This window comes from Triturus cristatus, chromosome 7 (genome assembly GCF_964204655.1).
Source record: "Triturus cristatus chromosome 7, aTriCri1.1, whole genome shotgun sequence".
Classification (NCBI taxonomy): domain Eukaryota; kingdom Metazoa; phylum Chordata; class Amphibia; order Caudata; family Salamandridae; genus Triturus; species Triturus cristatus.
Genome location: NC_140590.1, coordinates 1,052,212,658 through 1,052,229,459, shown reverse-complemented (window position 1 = coordinate 1,052,229,459; position 16,802 = coordinate 1,052,212,658).

Sequence of the window (16,802 nt, the reverse complement as noted above, 5' to 3'; positions counted from 1 at the left end):
AGAATTGTAGCATCAGCCAGTTGTAGACTCAGTGGTGGTTGGAAATGTTTCTAGGTCATGTCATTTGGGATCATCAACGGGACGTGTATGGTGGCCATTGTGACATGTGCATGTTGGGTTATCCTGGTGTTAGGGCTTGTGTGGTGTCTGTGATGCCACACCCAGACCAGTGACAGTTGTTCTGTTGTGTTTCCCTAGGTGCCTTCGACTTCTCCTTGCCTACATACAGCCCATGCTCTTGGTACATTGTGATCATGTTGAAGACTGTACACCCTTCAATAAAGACGGAGCAGACACAACAACATGTGTGTGAGGATATTTTATTTACTATGGTGAAATGCGAGGGGGGGTGTACATTTCCATGGGGGGAGCAGTGAGTTGACAGTTGTGGTAGATGAGATAGTCGAATAGTCACCACATTGCTGTGCCATTCACAAGGCAGTGTGGGAAAGGACAGTCCAAAGAGTCAATGCAGTGGTGGAGAGGGTTGCCATCATGGCTGGCTCCGTGACTGGTGTCTGGCAGGTGCTTGGCCTCCAGATACTCCCAGGGTCTTCTTGGGACCACCCCTTCATCGTTTGGCAGGGGGGGCCCTGCTGCATGGCCAGTGGGGTCTGAGGACTCACCCCTCTCTGTGGGCGCAGGGGAGGATGGTGAACTGTCATTGTGCAGCCCACCAGAGGGAGGTGGAGGTGTTGTCTGTGGCGCATGCCTGTCCCTCAGTACCGCCACTTGCTGGCCCAAGAGGCCCATGATTTGTCCCATGCGGGTGTCGATGGACCTCATCAGCAGGATGAGCTCGTGCAACAGATCGTCCGACTGGCCCGTTCGTCCCTGGGCCTGTTCGCATGCACCAAGGACTCCGGTGATGTGTTCCAGGGAGTGGGTCCCAGCCTCCTGGTGTCCCTGGGTGACCCTGCCCTGCTGCCACGGACCTGTTGCCTCACCACTGTGGGCACCCGCATCCTCTCCCTGCCCTCCTCCATGGGTGGTGTGTGCTGGGTATCCTCTGGGACAGGGAGGGTGTTGTAGGCTACACTGGTGGTGGTGGTGGTGGCGGTGGCCACATGGGCCGTGACAGCAGGAGTCTGCTGTGGAGTTGTTGTTGCCGCAGATGTGGTGGGGTGGGACGAGGGGGTCCTGGGACCTGTTGCTCCCTGGCACACCAAAAGATATTGAGCTTCAGACAAACAATGAGAACATTCCCTTCAAAGTGGCAAACCAGAATTTGTGTGTTTCATTGTTCCTCATGTTGACAGTGGGAGACTTACCATTGGATCTCAGAGATACAGTGAAAGACCTAGTTTGGGATTTTTCTGGAAAAGACATCCGAGGGGTTGAGCCACTCCATATCCAATTTAAGCCAAATGCAGAATATCCGAAAACACCACAGTATAATCTGACACTCAAAACAGTCACCGGAATTACACCTGTAGTTGAAACCATGGTTAAACAATGCATAATGAAGGACATCCTAGGGAGTCCATGTAACTCGCCCATTATGGGCGTACAGAAGCCGAGCGGGAAATACTACATGGTGCAGGATCTTTGAAAGATTAATAACATTGTGGTTCCTTGTTGTTCTGTGGTACCAAAACCATCTGTGATATTGTTTTAGATTCCATGTGAGGCTGAATGGTTTACTGTCGTTGATATTTGTCAGGCCGTTTTCTCCATTCCCCTCCATGAGGAGAGCCAATTTGTGTTCACTTTCCGGCAGGGGAATTGTGTCTTAACATGGTGCCATGTCACGCAAGGGTATATGGAGAGTCCTTCCATATTCAACCAGATCTTGAAAAAGAATCTGAAGACTCTGGTTATGCCCTGTAATTCTGTCCCAGTCCTCAATGACCTGCTGGTTACATCGAATACTTGAATGGCTGGCAAAACTGATACAATCACCCTGCAGAACCATCTGGCTAAGAATGGATATAAAGTGTCCCCAAGCAAGTTTGCAGTAATGAATGACAAATTCTTTACTTAGGACATCATTTTGTGAAGGGTGCGAGAAAGTTGTCACAGGAAAAATTCTTGGCAATTATGCAAATGAATCTGCCTCTTACGCAGAAAAAAATCTGGATATTTCTGGGAATGGTGGGCTACTGTCACCAGTGGATACCCAACTTTTCCCTAATTGCCAAGCCTTTACAGAGGCTAACACAAGGATGTGTCTGATCCGATGCCTTGGGACAATGATTGCTTGAACACCTTCCTAGAGCTGCGACAAAGCCTCTGCTGTGCTCCTGCACGAAGAATGCCAGATTACAACAAAACATTTTCTGTCTCCTGTAATTTACAAGAAGGATGTGCAATCTCATTATTGATGCAGACTCACAGTAGTGCCCATAGACCAGTGGCCCATTTTTCTGCTACTTTAGATTGAGTAGCGGCAGCATTGCCTGAGTGTCTCAAATTCTTTGCTGCAACAGATGTCAGCATAGAGAGATGCGAAAGCATTGTGATGGGTCATCCTTTGACTATCTAAGTTCCTCACTCAGTTGAGATTTTGTTGACTTGAACTACTACTTAGTGCTTAAAAATAGCAGGCTCACTAGGTATGAGCAGTTGATCTTGGCAGCAGAAAATGTGACCCTGAAGAGATGCTGCATGCTAAATCATGCTACTCTGATGATGTCTTAACCTGATTGTGATGAAGTTGAAGTAGAACATGACTGTCTTGATGTCACTGAACTATGCACCTTACCCGATCCCGACATTTCTGATGTGCCATTACCTGAATCTGATTACACCCTGTCTGTGGATGGCTCTCCTCTCTGGGGCAATGATGGAAACCTGAAAGCTGCCAATGCTGTCTGTACTGTTACAGCAGTGGTGAAAGTTGCCTGGTTTCAAGGAGTATTCTCCGCACAGGTGGCAGAATTGATTGCCCTTACCAGAGCATGCTGCATTTTAGACCAGCTAAAAGTGACAATGTTCACAGATGGACAGTATGTGTTCAGTGTGGTTCACGATTTTGGAATGTTATGTTCTCAGAGGGGTTTCATGACCTCATCAGGGTCCCCCCATCCGCAATGGTGGAAATGTGAGGAAGCGGTTAGAGGCCCTTCAAATGCCTGTACAAATTTCGGTTAAGTGTCCTGCTCATTGTAATGGAAAGGATTTTGTGACAGTTGGCAATCATGCCAACGAAGTCACACGCTACTGTGCATTGAATGTCCACATTTAATGGTGAATACACAAATGAGGGAACAGATTAAACCAATTCCAACTTTTTGATGACAAGAGGTTACTGATGAAGAGCAACAAGGTTGGGTAAGAGCAGGATGTGTAAAACCAGAAGATGACATTTGGGTTTCAGGAGATGGAACACCAGTATTGCCTAATAGTTTGTTGCCACCCATGACAAGGTATTACCACGGTTCGATGCTTATAGGAAGGGATGTCATGGTGAGGTTGTTTAGCAGACTTGATTTAACCTGAAGTTTCAAACGATGGCTAAGGCATTGTTACCTGTGTGTGCAAATGAATGTGGGAAAACGTACTGCTGTCATATAGGGAGATCTGGAGGTTCCTTTCAACATGACGCAATTGGACTTTGTTGAGATGCCAGTATGCATTGGATTGAGGTACCTTTTAGTGGTGGTATGCATCTTTTCACGTTGGGTGTAAGCCTATCCAACTACGAGATGTGATAGCCTCACTGTAGCTGAGCTGTAATTCAGGGAACTCCTTCCAAGATTCAGATTTCCAACCTGTTTGGGGTCAAACCGAGGGACTCCTTTTTAATGAAGAGGCCTTGAGAATGCTATGGGCAGTGTTACAGGTGGAGCAGATATTGTATTGCAGTTATCAGCCAGAAGCTTCAGGTATTGTGGAGCAAGTCAACGGCACTTTGACATTTGGAATTGCTAAAGTATGTGCTTTAACATCTTTGAAGTGGCCTGATGCTTTGCATCGTGTGCTGATGAGTCTTCTCAGTGTCCCAGACCTGAGAACAGGACTCTCACCCTTTGAGATTGCCTGCTGGTATACTGGTAACCCTCACAGACAATTTGGTGCTCGATTATTGTAAAGGATTGGTTGACGTGGTTTGTTCTGTGACTCATCAGATTGAAGCAGCTACCGCACAGCCACATCATAAGCAGTGCCATGACCTTAGTCTGGGAGACTGAATCGTGCTGAAGAAACATATGAGGGAGAGTTGTCTTGAGCCTCGTTGGCGTGGTCCGTACCAGGCGAACTTGCTCACCAAGATAGCTGTGAAGTGTGGACTCTGAGTGTGGGACGCCTGCACCCAGTTTGGAAGACCACCAGTGTCCCCTTGAACGAGAAACAGCACCCATTTCAGAAGAAACACCAGCTGAGCTTGAAAATACATGGTAAGAGGCCTGCCAAGCTGTAGGGTACCGGACAGAGCCTGAGACAGCACTTGAGAGATCTGAGGGGTGGGCACGACAATTCTGAAGCGAAGTCTAAACTTATTGAAAAAGATACAGTGCTGGTGATTGAAGCAGATATGGACCCTAACGAAGGAACTAGTGCTGTGGAATCATGAGTAGTGGAGGAAAGTTGGCCATAGAATAAGGAGAGGAGAAGATTACAGTTGTCTTCTATCATGTAGATAATTTTGATCACCCTGAAGTGCTGCTGCTGGGTAGATAGTAGAAGACCTTTTCAAAACTATTATCCCAAGAGTTGGGGTAATATTGAATGATATCAAGATTAGAAAACTGCCCACTGTGTTTGACAGATTGTGTACTAATACTAATGGGTCTTTATTGCTTGTAAATACTGAGATGGGTGCTATTAGAGCTACGGTTTTACCGAATAGGTTTGTGTTAGACATATTGCTTGCAAAAGAGGGTGGAGTCTGCTGGATGTTAAATTTCCAGCAGTGTTGAACCTACGTTCCGGACAAAAGTAAGTCTTTGCAGAAGTTTATAAAGAACATTATGGACTTGCATTATGAGGTGAGTAGATTGGCAGAAGAGAGTGTTTAGCACAAAGTTGGACATGGATTTAGTTTGTTAGGAATATGGTTCAGATTTGGTAAGCGGTATAGTGGGTTCCATCTTGAGACTATTGCTCTATGTGCATTAGTCTTGATTGTGGGAGAGAAGGTGTAACAGAAATACAGGAAACTGAGAGGGATTTCAAGGTAAAGAGCGGATTTGAGACTTTAAAGGAAACAGGATGATTATTATAATGAAATTAAACATTTGGAAGAGTTCAAGAGAACAGCAATTGCCATAACAAGGGTTTAACCTGGTTAATCTGATAAAATCAGGAGATCAGATGAGAGATTTTATGATTGCTTGATTTGCCATCAGAGGGAGGATTGAAGAAATCTAATCTCAATCCCATCGGAGGTAATGTAGGAGTGCATCATACTATAGCATAGCTAGCACTCATATATATCCTGTTGTAATTCATGTACTAAAGGGGGTGGGGGGAGTATTGCATACTGAAAGTACTTCATTTGAAATATGTTTTTAGAACTTGATTAATAAAGTTACAGGACCCTTTACATAATAATGTAATACTATACAATGGTGGTGGCCATGCCAGTTGTCTGCACATCAGTCAAGTGTCCGACAGTTTGTGAGATGAGAATCAGAATAGGTAGTCCAATTTGTGGTGCTCACGTGGTAAACACCTAGCCACCTGGGGTATGGTTTACCCTGCTGTGTTAAACCGTTGGGGACAAATTTCAGCAATAGCATCTGAAGCACACACTTGTGTATCAGTACATTCCTTGATCAGAAAGAAAGGTGAAATAGATTGATGGTTAAATGTGATCTCCCCATTTATTATTCCATATAGGTCGTAGACCATTGGGTCTTAAAGGCAGCATGAAAGTGCTTCATTCTAAGTGTGTTTAGAATGTGATTAAGAAAGTTACACGGTCATTTACATATTAATGTGACATGAGAAATGTAACATGAAACGTCCTAGTGTGAGATATTTAACTCCGGTTATACATATGAAGTTGTCAATTACTAGTTGCCCACATCCTAGTTAATCATGTGACGGTATAACAATAATGATATTTTCACAGTTATTGCATTATATTCATGATTATGAGAGGCTGCATATATTTGTGGAATTGGGCACATGTTTGCTAACCAGTCAAAGTCGACAGTTAAATTGCAACCTGTGTGTATGTTAGGTTAACTTTTTTTTTATTTCATTTTTTTAATTAGGGTTTTGCATGCATTTCATTACATTGAACTTTCGCTTATATATGCTCCAATCATTTTATTACATCATCATCAACCTTTGTGTGATCTATAGTGAGTGGGTGCTGTAGTCCGTTAGTTGCCGAGGTTTCCTGTTATAATCAGTAAGACTTGTCGCCCCCTAGTGCGCTCTGCTCGGTCCCCGTGTATGTCAGCACGGTAATGCCTCCAGCGTCCGTCTCTATCGGGGTCAGCACTACCTCCCCAACTTAGTTTATGCAGCGTTCCCTTCTTTCCCAGATTCACTGTCAGGTCATGTATCTTGGACCACGGCGTGTGAGCCATCAACCGGGGCAACTACCGCCTATGGGGCGGTTTGGAACGGGCCCTAGGGAGGGGGGGGGACCCTCAAACTGGGAAAAAGACGGGGAGGGGAGAGGAAGGGAGTAGGAGGTGAAGAATGGAAGGGGGGTAGGGGTGCGGGACTGGTGAGTGCGAGGTTCTCGTGTCAGATTGTGGGAGGACTGATAGCTAGTGCGAGCGATCCGTCCTGAGGTCTACTCAGGAGAGGGGGGGGGTCGAGCCTATCATTTGTCGCTTGTCGCGACACAGGGGGCCGGGTCCGCGCTCGCTCTCGCACCTAGGTGCGCTGCCTGCCTACGGAGTCGTCCGCGACCTCCGCCAGGTCGGGGCGGCCAGGGGAAGCCGGAAAGGCGTGAGGGGTGGGCCGTGTCGCGTCCGGGGCGTCCCTCGACTCGTATTTTTGCTTAAAAAGGATGAGGAGCTGCGCCCATTCCATAGATATCGGGCGTTTATGGGCGCCCTTCGCCTCCTCCTCCCTCAACAGTTCCTCCTCAGCTGCTCCCCATTTGAGCACTGCTCCTGCCCATGCCGGCGTGGACGGTCCTCCCGGGGCCCTCCAATGCATCGCGATGTTCCTCTTCGCGAGGAGCATGGCCAAGGACATAAACTTCCATTGCACCTTCGCGGTTTTTTTCTTCGGGGATATCCCCAGTGCACATCCCTCCCAGGTGGCGGCAGCCGGGAGTTCAGTTGTAGCTCGAACGGTTTGGTACACCTCCCCCCAAAAAAGGTGTATGGAGGGACAGGCCCAGAACATATGCTTGAAATCGGCGTCCACCAGGTGGCATCGAGGGCAGTCAAATCGCGTATCGGGGTAAAACCGGTGGAGTTTGTCTGGAGTAAGATACGCCCGGTGGAGAATGTTGAATTGGATATTTTTAAATCGCGCGTTCCTGGACACCTTTTTGGGGGACTCCAGGGCTTTACGCCACTCCGCATCGTTGAATACGTGGCCTACATCGTCCTCCCACGTTTCCCGGAGTTTGTCCAGGGAGACGTCCGCCAACTCCCGAATCGCTTTGTAATGCCAGGTGACTAGGTGACTGCCTGCTCCCATACGCAGCACTGTGTGCAATACCGGATGCGTCGGGGGTTCCCCATCGCGTGGGCTCCAGAAGCGGCCACTACTTTCCAGTAGTTGCCTGTGTCTCAGGAATTGTCCCTGGGGGAGGTCATACCACTCCACCAGCTGTGCGTACGTCCTCAACTGCCCCTCCTGGAACAACGCCTCCATCTCTGTGACGCCGTGGTCCGTCCACACCTGGAGGGCCCTCGCGGTATAGTACCCGTTCCGCCGTGGGAACCCCACCAGAGGGAGTAGGGGGAAATACAGCGGCCGTCCCCTTGACATGTGGTGTATCCGCATCATGCATCGGCGGGCTATGATGACCTGAAGCGGATGTGTGCGTATCGGTTTCGAGCCCGGCAAGAGCATACGCCGGATCACGGGCAGTGGTAATCTGCCTTCTTCCGTGACCGTCTCCTCCACGTGTCGCTCCGCCGTCCACTGGGATAGCCACTGGAGTTGTGCCGCGAGAAAGTATGATTCGAAGGACGGGGCTCCCAGGCCTCCGGCCGTCGTGGGTAGATACAATGTGCGCAGCGCTACCCGGTGCCTGCCGCCCCCCCATATCAAGGCTGCTAACAGCGTGTCTAGTTCCCGGAAAAAAGCACGGGGTGGGATTATTGGAAGGTTTGCGAAGTAGTAGAGCATTCGCGGCACCATAATCATCTTCGCGATTGCGACGCGTCCTATAGGTGCTAATGGCAGTGTCTTCCAGAACCCCACTGCTGAGCGCAGGCTGGTCAGCGCCTTCCGGTGGTTTCTCTCGAAGAGGTCCCTGGGGGAGTGGTATAGGCGCACCCCCAGATATCTGGGGGGCGTCCCTTCCCATTTCAGTGTCTGAGCGCCTAGCGTTATCGTCAGCGGTCCTGCGTGTGCGCCCAAAGGGAAGACGGACGATTTTTCCCAGTTGACCCTGAGTCCCGAAGTGTCCCCGTACTCCTGCAGTGTCGTCCAAATGGATGTGAGGTCAGCCGATATATCACGGACGTAGATCAGTAGATCGTCCGCATATAATGACACACAATGGGTGACGCCCGCTATGGGGTGTGTATGTTAGGTTAACTTAATGGGTTATTTAATCTTAGCCTCACATTCTCTGTTTCATTGCGAGCTCATGTTGTAATCTCATGTTCGTCTATGTTGAGCCTTCGCTGCGGAATGCATTTTGTTTCTACTGCAGGTGTGGAGAAGCCTCATTAGTTAGAATAAAGGAGTTTTGTCTTAGATAGCAAAGCAGGAGAAAAAGGAATCTGCCAAAGAAATTGCGGCAAGGAGAGGAATGATCAAGGATGAGAAGATGATAGTGCGTTATTTCTGTGCAACGGTACTGAAAGTATTCAGTTGTGCCAGAGCTATGGAAATTTCCCAAGAAGTCACATGGGAGTGTCTATTTAACTGCAGCTGATATTATGTGCTGTGTTTAGCGAGGGCGTGAGCCCATCTTGGGGTTTCCCAGAGAGCAGACTTGTTTCAGATTGTGTCTCTTTATGCTACTTGCCCCATTGTCAGAATATTTCTTACTGAAGACTAACACCTTTCTTTACGTGTTGATTATGTCCTTACCCAACTGATTTTCTTAGGTTTTCTTTACTAAGGTAGTGTAGGGAAAGTTAGTTTGCTCATGCTCATTAAAGAGAATCATCTGATGCATTTTAACCTTCATTTCTTTATCCTGATCATCTGCTTCATCTTAGAGTTAGCAATTTTCCTTGTATTATATAAGGTACATCTCTTAAGGAGATTCAGACTTATTCTGATCTTTTTGTATTTTTATACGATTATGTTGAAATTGATCTATATTGATTCTGTTTCTAAACTTATAATTAAGACCTACTAAACATGGATCAGAGTCGAGTGGATTAATGTGTAGCCTCATTGGTTGCACTGTTTTGGGATGTTTTCTAGTGATTTTTCTTTCACCACTCACTCTCCTAAAATGACCTGTCCCCTCTTGAAAAATTGGGCCTAGACTTTACTAAAAGTGTGCCACTACCGAAGTGTGATATGAATGAATGAGTAGTGATTTATTGAGAGCGTGGCAACTCGAGTGTCCAGCCACTATACAAAGTGCAAAGACAAATGGAGTTCTGGAAGATTTGAGAGCAAAGAGTCAGATCTAAGGTTTTTCTCTAAAAGCCCCCATGTCATTCATTCAGGGGCTACTCCATAGCATGAAATATGAAAGGGTGCCCCCAACAAGTGTGATTTGAATAAGAATTGTAAAGACTGCAGCACCATGGGATATCCAGCTGATAAAAACCAAACAAAAAAAAGTCTTCACAAATATGCATTTATGCTCTCTATCCTGATTCTAGCTACGAGAATTGCCAACTGTATAATATCAAAAGCAGTCGACACATGGAATATAAAATGTATGCTTACATGTGTGCTCATGTGGCAGGTTACACACAAAGTGTGGGGGAATGAGGACCTACTCCCATTGGCATGAGACAGGGAAGAAGGCTGAGTGCAAAGGCGTCTTGGAAGGTCTGCTAAACTTTTTTTTCGGTGCCATTGTAGGGGTTTCACAGCAAAGTGATCTGCACCTGGAAGTTGGGGGTAAGTAAGCATTGGAGACAGAAAGCCAGAGGGAGACTTAAGGCATAGTTGTAATACCTAGCTGTGTGATGCTGTGATTTGTCATGCCAGTTTCAACAGGACTTCATTGTCGACAGTCGATGTGGACTGTATACTGTTAGATGGTTCACAAGAATGCAAAAACTCTACTCTGTTAATACTGCACAATTCACAATGGATTTAAGGAATTGTTTCTGGAAAGCTGAGACATTTCCCCTTTAAAACATCATCCTCTGGTGCACAGAACTAAAACTTTTCTGAGACTTCCTAACGCTCTTTACTTGTATAGAATAGGTGGCCCTTCTCACTTGTAAAAGTGCCTACTCAAGCATGATATCAAAAGAAAGTGCCCCATCCTATCTACCTTATATGAGCTTGTGATCGAAGAGAAAGGGTCGTACTATTTGATCTCAATTCCAGAGAGTACCTTCTCCTGCTTCTCTGGACTCTTGAGATATTACCACATGCTCGACCAGTGGTGGGTTACAGTAAGCTAAGAACCTATGTGTTGGCATGTCCAGTGCAATCAAAGTGTTCCAGAACTGTACCTGAGAAGTAACATGATGGATATTTCTCAGCAGTGTCTAATTTGTAAAATAAGTGCCAGGGCCCTGGCCAGGAGGCTGCTGTATCTTGCACCACCCATTGCCTGTCATCATGGCCATTGACTGTACCAAAAGAACTCTCCTGCCTGCAAGTACGACAGTTCAGATTATTCGAGGTCCCTCAAACTAAAGGAATGGCGGGGGGGGGGGGGGTAGGTATTAGTACTTTTTCATGTATATTCTAATCATAAACAACCTCTAGTCTGATCATCTCTAAATTAGATGGTCTGCGCCACCATGTGGCAGACTCTCATAGTGTGATGTTGACAATTAAGTGCCAGTGAAATTAAGCATGGATCTCACGTAATTAGCTAACATCGTGATGCGCCTGACCAAAGGTAAACAATGCCACAAATGGCTCTGATATGCTTTTTAAAACAGATCAGAAAGTGGGCTAATAATCCTTAACAAGTTTGAATTACTATGTTCTGCCATTCAATTCACTTTCTGATATCAAATTTTTTGACTGTTGGTTCTTGGCCAGTAGTATATTCGGGCCCCAAACCAAAGAATGTTGCAAATGTCTAAACTAGTGGTTTAAATAATTTTAGCAGAACAACAAATTCTGTATGCTTTAAAAAAACAAAATGTAAAAATGAAAATTTGAAAACTATCTGTAAGCGATCTGTAAATGTGAAGGATTGTGAAATTCAAAGGCTAAAAGTTGCATTGATATTTTTTTGTTGCTTGATTCCTGGGAGCAGCAAAAGTACAACAAACAAAATCTAGTATAAACGATTGGTAACCTAAGATGAAGCACTGGCATGTGCTGACAAAAAGACCCTGCATTAAGAGCAAAGAAGACAGTCATATGCTAGAGTTTACCATCACTTTGAGTGAGACGTATAAAGGTACTTTGGGGTTGCAAAAGCTCTGATTCACAAAATAAGAGCCTTTCTGACTGAAAAAATGACCTTTTGTTCTGTACAATCCAAACTTTAATTTAGTAAATTGTTATCACATCACATGTTGGATTTGTGAACACATACCCAATTAATATTTATGTAGTGTGTTAAAGGTATCACTTCCAAATAGCATTCGCATTTGGATGTATGAAAGTTTTCCGACTGAAATATGTGTTCCTCTAAATGCTGAGGTTAAAGGAGTAAAACAAACACATGGGGATGATTGATGAAGCGCTGCAGTGTTTCAGATCCTCACACCCCTGTCACAGATCTGGGTTGAATCCGTCACTGTTCTTTAGCTCACTTTGCCACCCCAGTTTAGACCCAGCTGTATGCAAATCCGTCTAGACCCTGTTTCTTTTGGGAACAGTCCAGCCTGAACTGCCACGCCAGGTCTTCCCTGGACCAGAAACAAGCATCCTGGGACCGGTTTCAGGGTAATATCCCTCATCAGCCAGGCTAGCCTGAATCCAGTGGCAAAGTGAGCAAGGGACCCCTGTCTGGGCATACCCACCGCACTTAGGGCGAACAAAGCAAAAACAAGGAGATGATGGACAGAGTGCTGAAATGGTTCAGACACTCACCGCGAGTCTCAGATCTGGGGTTAAAGGAGGAAGCATTTAAAACAACAGTACAAAGGAACACCCAAGTTGAAGAGGCAGCACACATACTAAGCATTCATCACCACTTCAACCACTATCAATATTGGTACCAGGTTCAAGTAGGGAAGCATAAACCCTGGTTTCCTGTTGCAAGGGTTGTCCTTGAAACTACATTGAAAGATCGAAAAATGGATCCTCCAGCTTCAAGGATTACTTGTTTCTAGTGATCTACCAACACTGTGCCTAAATCCTGGCTGACCTAGGAGTTAACGGATTAGTGAAGTTTTTATTTTATTTTAAAAAATAACCTTCTCCTACATTTGTGTTCAATGTTGCAAGTCTGTCAGTGTTCCATCGTTTTTCACTTCGGTCTCATGCATGAAAATCATCACTTTTGCTTTATTATGTCACCCATAGCCTCACTTCGCTCTAACAGAATGCCTTTGCAGGACATACACTTAACCAGAAAACAGCTAATGATGTTTTCCTGTTTAATCCCATTATGTGTGGAAAATTCTGGTACAAGTAAACTTGAAGAGAACAATCGTCAAACATGTGCCATTGTGTATAGAAAAACATACCAATGGATACAGTTGCAGGGAAATATTATGTATATGTTTTCAGCTTGACTTGTTTTGTTTCTAGTGAAAATGAAGATAAACGAGAAACTTTGCAACCTTTACTAAGAAGGGAATCAGGAACTTTTCAAAACCTTGCTGGCAAAAGAAGATTTGCATACTCCTATTCTACCTGACACTAAATAATATTCTCAAAAACAATTGGAAGCCAACTTTACCAGGGCAATTCTAGGGTGTGGAAGAATGGGGGTGGGGAGGCAGGAGAGTGGGCACATGATGCAGTCATGATAATATACAATCCTGGCAGCAGTAGCAGTCTGCTCCCAGGAGATGTTTTGGGCCACTGCCCTTCAAATGAAGAACTGCATTCCAAGGTTGAGATTCTGTAGGCTGAAGTTATTTGGGAAAACAAGCATTGGCAAAGCCAATGGGTTTTGCCTAAGCAAGATCTATTGGCTTTGTCAATTATTTTTTAGAAATGCTGCACAGCATTGCAAGTTGCTGTGTAACATGGCTTAAAGTCAAGAAAAAAGTGTTATGATGTGGCCAGTGGGTAAGGAACAATGAAGGGCAAGGGTGAAGGAGAGGAACAAGGGGGAAAGTAAAAAAAAAAAGAGTACCTGCAGTGGAAGGACACTGTCCACCGGCACAGCACTTGGTTCAGGCTCAATTGGAGGAAGACGACAGACATGAGGATGAGGCACTGACCAATAGGAAGAAAGAAAACAAGAGTGACGAGGGAGCCACGTGGAAGCCAGTTACTGCTAAATAAAGTGATGTGAGAGCCACATAGGAGCTATCAATGGTAATTGAAAGTGAAGTGGGAGTCAGCCAATGGTAAGAAACGTAAGTCATGGGTAGGTTCTAAGCCCCTTTTAAGATTTTAGTTTTTAAATACAAACGATTTTACAAGCACAGTGCAAACGCTGTGCAGGCAAAACCTACAAAATCCACCTCAGTCACATCCAGGTAACTGCAGGCACATGGCAGCCTGCACTCCAATGTTGGGTAAATAATATTGCATGGCCACAATTTTGGTGGGTCATCTACAAGTTCCTGACAGAATACAGGAACATGCCACTTATATGACCACCAACTGCACCCAGGATTCTATGCCCATGGACTGCATTGTGACTGACTATTATGCGCAGCAATGGAAGATTTGCTGCCCCCCGCCCCTTGGCATTAGAGACTGCCCATTGCATTGCAGGGAGATGCTGGGGCTGCTACATTACATACACTGTGGGAAGCTACCTTCCATACACAGCATAACCCACAGCTTTACTCTGTGTTCCTCATAGCATGCCTACAAACACAAAAGACTGACGAAGCCTGGGGCCTAGGTTGATGCAGCTTCGCAAGCTCATCCTTTTGATCATTCCTTTGACTGAAATGGCCCTATCGGGTTGAATCATTGCATTGATTCTTGTCATCATAAGAAATAGCTGAACACAGTCAGAAGCTACTACCACCTGTACACTACACTGCACTGAAATCCAGGGTCATAGGTGGTCGTCTTGAAACTTCACACATTTCTTGCCATCCAATCAGGAGTCGGTCATACACTGATCACTACTTTGACTTCCTAAAACCAAGCCACATCTCCCTTTCTATATCTATCCCAAGCTTCTAAATTTTAGAAAAGCTAATTATCCAGATAATTGTTGTTTTTAGAAGCTTTAACTGATACTAAGGGGAAGCACCAACTGTCCACCATGGGTACATATTAAACTGGTACCCTAGCAATGTTAATGGAAAAACATGAAGACATTAAGTGTTCCAAGCAAACAGTAGACCATTCGGTGAATGAGTAAACTGAAAAATATCCCTGTCGAATTGTCCATGTTCAAAACCAAATTCAACACGATGCAAATGACGGTCTATGCACTGAAACATAGACTAACTCTCGGGAGTGGGGACACGCAATCTAGAACTGAAAACAAAAGGTTACTGACTTAGAAGATCGCAGCCGGCGCAATAACATCAGGCTATATGGACTGCTTGAAAATAAAGAGGGCGAGGATATCCAAAGCTTTCTGGGTGATTGCCTCCCACACTTTCTGAATATGTAATTCTCAATGCTCTGGAATTTGATTGGGCCCATAGGATGAAACCCCACCACCTGGGTATATTAAACTGACACTGACCGATTATTATTTTTCATCTGCACCATTGTCATGCCAGAAAGATTCTACGGCAAGCCTGACAGCATGGCCCTCTGGATTATAATGGAAAAAAGTCTCTGCAGGCTCTTCATATGACGCACACATCCTGCGCAAAACGTTTCTTGCACTATACTCTATTCTTAAACAAAAAGGGATTTGCTACGGTCTTTTAGGACCAGCCACAATGATCTTCACAATTCATGGTTACACTCATGAGTTCACAGATCCCCAGCCCAGGGAGAACTTTATCGACACACTAGATCACTCACTGTTGGAAACACTTAAACTCTGTGCAGTGGATAGTCTTGTTAAGCTGTAATCTATCTGGAACTCTCAATGTCTGCAATGTGATTAAGCTGATCAGGGGCCTGGCGCAACAAGACTCATGCAGAAACACTCAGGGCACCTGACCCAGGACCGAGTGGCCAGTGAGCAGGAGAAATCCAGATCGCCTCTTAACCATAGCTGCCTACCCATTTATTTTATTGACTGATTTCATACACCTCTATCTCATTATCCAACAAATCTTGCTACAACTACACCATTCCCACCACACCACATTTAACTGTAATGGAGTGCGACTAAGGCAGACTCAGAGGTTGTTCCACTAATAAAAGTTATCACATCACACACCTGCAAGTGGGCCAGTTTATCACCTTCTTCCTCACATCTCCTTGGGAAACTGAATGCAGCATACCTGACATAAAATAAGCTCATTCACTCACTCCAATGACCATAACTCTCCAACACCACCCTTGTCCCCAGAAGTACCTTTTGTAATTTTAGGCATTACCTCTATAGGAGAGAAGATGTTGGGACAATAAGCACCTTTTTCTCTCTGGTCTCTAACGGTCATGTGATACCAGCCTATGTACGTTTAAAAAAAAACTGGCGTAGGACTGGTACAGGAGACCCATATGTCTCTTGCAGAAACTGACCGGCAACAAAGACACTGGGTTGGGAAAGGTAAAAGCGGCTTCAAATATGGACTCCTCGCCAACATCCTCCATTCCTTCCCCTAGGCCATACAGGACTGGAGGGATGACCATCCTTTGGCATAAATATTTTGCAGCCTCTGTGCGGAAAGTATGAACTGACACACAAGGTCGCTTTGTGTTTGCCCAACTGCTGTTCCATACCCGCACTGGTGGGCTCTGTTTATGTGCTGATAGTGGAGAAGAAAGAATTCCTCTCAAGTTGGAACAGCATTTTAACTGAAATTGATAACCAATCACTAGCAGTAGCAGTGGGGCCTGGAACTTGGTCTTAATGGCATCCACCAGTGTCTCCCAGACTCTGACTACATCAAGATATCCCCACCCCCATTGAGCCTCGAAGAAGCACCGTGCCCTCATAATCAGCCCAAAGTTTCAGTTTCTTACGTCTTACCAGCAATCAGGGTCCTCCCTTCGCCTTCCAAATTCTTGTAATTTCTCTCCGCAAATTTTAAAGACTAAGTCTGGGAATCTGCTGTTGACTTATGTTTTTTTAACAATATGCGGGAACCAAATAAGGAGACAGTGGGCTCGTTTCCAAACTCCGTAACTATGGCAGTGCCCCCCTCCTAGTAAGATGCAAAATTTGGGCAGGTCCACCCCTACTTAACTACATCATGGACAATTGCCATTTGCTACATAAAAGAACCTAGCTATGTTCTAGGGCGTGAGGTAGGCCCTATGTAATACATACAAATGTATTAGTTTAAATCAGGCATTTCTTGAAATGTTGGGTTCTCTTCCCTAGTCGGTTTCCCAGTCTTTCACTGGGATGGGGTTATCCTAGATCCTCTCCCCAATGGGTG